Consider the following 4,033-nt stretch of genomic DNA (forward strand, 5'->3'; position numbering starts at 1 on the left):
TGTTAGGTTAATTTGCATACTCACTCCTGATTGGCTGGTGGGCATTGGAAGGTACAGTCAATTTGCATCTTTCTCTTTTATTAGTATAGCTATAAAAGCCTAAGTGACCGTTACAACCAAACGACCGAAACAACCTGTCAACCAGTCGCTATGATGCTCACTGGCCACCAGGGGGCAGATGCTCAATGCAGGAGCTGCCCCCTGGTGGTCAGTGCACTCCCACAGCCAATCTTGTGCGGTCCCCCTGCTGACAAGCTTCCCATGATCCCTCCCTCCAGCTGGTCCCTCCCCCTGGCCGCTGGCCAACCTCCTGCAGTCCCTCCTGCCTCCCCCCAGCTGGCCTCCATGGGCCCTGATCACCAGCCAGGCCTAGGGACCCCATCCATTCACGAATCCGTGCACCAGGCCTCTAGTATTGAATAAATGACTTGTTCTACCTATAATGCATTCCATTAACTATTATTTCTAGAAAGTACATTTTGATTGATTGTGATATACATCTTGCTTTCCCTGTGGGACTATGATGCAATATTGCCTCCTTGAACTAAAATGTGTCTGTGATGTCATTGTTTTCTTTCCTACCTCTGCAGTTACATTGGCAAATTCTAATAGCACATTTCCAAGGAAGAATTTTAAAAATTTAAACAGTTCAGTGACATTTCTTTTTTTAGGTTTTTAAGCATAACTTTAAAAAAAAAATTACAATTGAAGGACATGAGTGGAAAATAATTCACTAGGATGATAGTACCCTTACTTTTCTCCTCAGTCTATGAATTTCAGCCATCTTTCAAGATTTTTTTCCTGAACTATCATAACCCCCAAATTTTTAGAATTTGCATTGTCCTTGATTTGTATAGTTTTACTCAACACTACAATTCTGTATTTACAATTTTACAACTTAAATCAGAGTGGGTTATGGTGTGTACTTCCCTCAAGTTTTTGTTTTTAGTCCTCAATGCTACTCCCACCTTCAAACCTCCTCAGCCCTTGCCTCAATCACTAACACTGAAGGAGGTCCAGTAAATGCTTTTTAAATCATTTCTTTGATTATTAACACAAAAATTCTATAAGGAAGAATTCCGAGTGATCCCCTTACCCTTCTACTCGCTGTTTTCAGAAATGTGTAGGGCTCCTTAGTATTTGATTCTTGCCTAGTAAACATGATTTCTTAACGCAGGCTTTGCTTCTGGAAAATATTTGTTTTTAAACTTTGTTGTTGAAAGTATTACATATGTCCCTTTTTCCCCCCATTGACCCCTTCTAGCCTGCCACCCCCCGCCCCAGGCCTTCACACTATTGTCTGTGTCCATGGGTTATGCGTTATAGAAAATATTTGTTTTTAAAAACAAATCTGTTCTAAGATAGAGCAAGCTAACTGAACACATGCCTACCTCACACAATTTAACTGGGTCACATTTACAAAAACTAGCTTTCCTAAAGCATGCTTGAAACCTATATCACTCCTCTTTTGTATCTAAACTTAACCCTGTCTTTCTTTTGTCTGCTTCCTCAAATATATTATTTGCTGTACTACCATTTTCTGTCAAATATTAATTCACTTGTCAACTACTTTTTTTGTTCTTGTTGTTAATTCTCACCCGAGGATTTTTTTTCCCCCTTGCTTTTTAGAGAGAGTGGAAGGGAGGGAGGAGGAAGAGAGAGAGAGAGAGAGAGAGAGAGAGAGAGAGAGAGAGAGAGAAACATCTATGTGAGACACATCAACTGGTTGCCTCCTGCATGCGCTCCAACCAGGGGTGGGGAGTGAACCACAACCTAAGTATGTACCCTTGATTGGGAATTGAACCCATGACCCTTTGGTGTGCAGGCCAAGTCTCCAACCACTGAGCAATACTAGCCAGGGCACTTGTCAGCTACTTTTAAAAAGATGTTCTCTCTATTCTTTATTACATTCATCCCCCCCAAAACTGTCTTTATTTAATTATAATTAAGCACCAAACTATTTCCTTGAAGACTGAGTTTGTGAGAGCTGTCCTTTTCTTTCAGTAAAAGCTTCTCAATGAAGTAATATTTATACTTTTTGTTTTTTTTTACTTTTTAAAAGGGAAACTAATTATTTTAATTGACAGCAATAGGGTTACACTAGCTCCTGTGAATGATTTGTTTAAAAGGTGTTCTTTGTTTATAGGTCATTAGACCAAGTTTGATCTTGAGAAACATCTTATCACAACTAAAAGTCAATATCTAAAAGAAGTCAGCAGCTAAATGTCAACATCTAAAAGAAACAGAGCGATCCTTGACTCACGATTGTTCGTTGCTTCATATCTGGCTTCACTGAATTCAAGACATTGCCCCATAGAATTCCTCTCTTTGCCTTCTCAGGGAAGCACTGGCAATTAAGGAATGATTACACTTTATGATTTAGGCCCCTTGGAAGGGATTAAAGTCTGGTGTTAAGCATGAGAACAGAAACTTTCCAAGGAAGCTTTAAACGGAAAGGAAAGATAGCATCCTATCAGGTTCCACCAACCTGCCCCTTTGCCCACATATGGAGCGTCCTCCCACCTATCTTAAGGGAGTTCCTTGAGGATCCCACCCAGCCAGGCTGCTTTGTGTTCAAAATATGACTGACATGGCTACTGCCAGACAGAACAACACAGGTTGTATTCTTTACACACATGCAGAAGTCACAATTCCTATCAATATCCTTTATGACTGGTTCTTCAATGTATTGAACTTTATAATTCAGATCTTGAATTTTTTTCCTGACTGAAGCACTCAAAGATTGTTGTGTTTCTTGTATTAGATAAGGCCCCCAAGATACAATAACTTTTTAATCCATCATCTTTAACATCGGAGTTTTACTTCTATTTTTTTTTTTAATAAACTTGTTTCCATGTATCTTGGAAGATTGTCCAAGATTTTCTTCATTTTCAGATTATTGAGATATAATAGTCATAATTATTAATATTATCTCTGTATACTTTGAGTACAGTGCCTTGACCTGGAAGAGGGAGGAGGGAAATGAAGAAACTTGGCATTAGCTTTACACATTAAAACAAATTTTATCCTCTTCTCTTTCTTTTCATCTCTTCCTTTCTTCTCAGCTTAGGGCCAGGGACTGATGGAGATCAGTGGAGGGATTAAGTGAGGGTGGATGTTTAGAATAATTGAGGTCAGTGGGGGAAAAGTAGGAATAAGCAATTAGCATTACTCAATCCAAATCTTTCTGTTGGTTGTTTTCCCCACTTCAAATTCTTCTTGCATGCTTTATTTTCAATGACTATTCTAGTCATTTTAATAGATTGATATTTAAAAATGAAATTCATTAATTTCACGTTTGTCATATTTTAAAATCTGTATTTGCAGCTTTTTCAACCTTATGGTTTCAATCTGATTGATCCTTATTGTCAACTTTTGGAAAACCAATATAATAGTCTCCATGATCCACATTTAAGAGCATACCATTCACGAAAAGATATCAGAAGAGGTTAAAGGAAGGAGGCTACACCACCAGCATTAATGAAGTGGGTTGAAGATTACTTCATTTTAATCATTGAGGATTTCCAAGACTTGATATAAGCTTTCTCTTATACCTCACTGGGTTAGGGATGGGTTTCACCTTTAACTTGGTCATGAGAGATACTTAATGGGAAATTCTATAAATTACTTAGTATTTTGGGTCAAGGGAAATCAGAAGACAGTTGTTTCTAAATGATGCTACTTCTTCCATCTTTTTTAAATTTATAATATCAAAAGGTGATGATAAAATAATTTGAAGATATAATCTCCCAACTGGATCATAGTTCTCTTTCTCTGTCTCCAATGGTTCTGTATGCTTGTCAAGGATTATGTGCTATGAAATTTAAAAAATTTGAGACAAAATAGCAACATAGCAAAATTAGCCTGATAGAATCTTTTTTATATATAATCTAGTTTTTTGTTTTGTTTTTCTATTGATTTCAGGGAGGAAGGGAGAGGGAGAGAGATAGAAACATCAATGATGAGAGAGAATAAGCAATCAGCTGCCTCTCACATGCCCCCCACTGGGGATCAAGCCTACAACTCAGGCATG

Source organism: Myotis yumanensis, unplaced genomic scaffold (assembly GCF_028538775.1).
Source record: "Myotis yumanensis isolate MYYU_CA2020_CCGP unplaced genomic scaffold, mMyoYum1.0.hap1 SCAF_1, whole genome shotgun sequence".
NCBI classification, from domain to species: Eukaryota; Metazoa; Chordata; class Mammalia; order Chiroptera; family Vespertilionidae; genus Myotis; species Myotis yumanensis.